Below are 935 nucleotides of genomic sequence, written 5' to 3'. Positions count from 1 at the left end.
AATCACCTTTTTGAACATGATCACGCAAGAAATGATGCCTTATTTCAATATGCTTAGTTCTAGAATGCAAGACGGGATTCTTGGAGAGGTTAATGGCACTCGTGTTATCACACTTAATAGAGATCTTTTCTAATATGAGCCCAAAGTCCTTAAGTTGCTACTTCATCCAAAATATTTGAGCGCAACACACGCCAACGACAATGTATTCTGCTTCAGCGGTGGACAAAGCAACGCACGCTTGCTTTGTGCTGTGCCATGCAACTAGGGAGCTGCATAATAGGTGACAAGTTCCACTAGTGCTTTGACGATCCAACTTACACCCAGCGAAGTCGGAATCGGAGTAATCTACCAAGGATAGGGAGGCATCCCTAGGATACCATAATCCCATATTAATAGTTCCTTTTAGATATCTCATGATACGTTTTACAGCAATATAATGCGATTCTTTTGGCAAAGCTTGAAACCTAGCACACATACAAACGCTAAACATAATATCGGGGCGGCTAGCAGTTAAATACAATAAGGAGCCGATTATCCCACGATATTTGGTTANAATCGCTTTTCCCTTTTCATCTTTGTCCAGATAACATGTAGATGCCATCGGTGTAGATGCGTCCTTATACTGCTCCATATCGAATTTCTTCAGTAATTCTTTGCAATACTTCAACTGATGAATGAAGATGCCACTTTCCATTTGTTTGATTTGAAGTCCAAGAAAGAAGGCCAGCTCATCCATCATCGACATTTTAAACTCCCCCTGCATCAACTCAGAAAGCTCCTTACAAAGGTTGTCATTAGTAGATCCGAAGATGATATCATCAACATATATTTGCACGAGTAAAACATGATTATCTAATCTAAGGATGAAGAGAGTGGTGTCGACCAAACCTCTTTCGAACCCTTTTTCTAGTAGGAACGAACTCAATCTATTGTAC

This window comes from Lupinus angustifolius, chromosome LG09 (assembly GCF_001865875.1).
Source record: "Lupinus angustifolius cultivar Tanjil chromosome LG09, LupAngTanjil_v1.0, whole genome shotgun sequence".
Classification (NCBI taxonomy): Eukaryota; Viridiplantae; Streptophyta; class Magnoliopsida; order Fabales; family Fabaceae; genus Lupinus; species Lupinus angustifolius.
Note: the sequence above shows the minus strand (reverse complement) of the source record.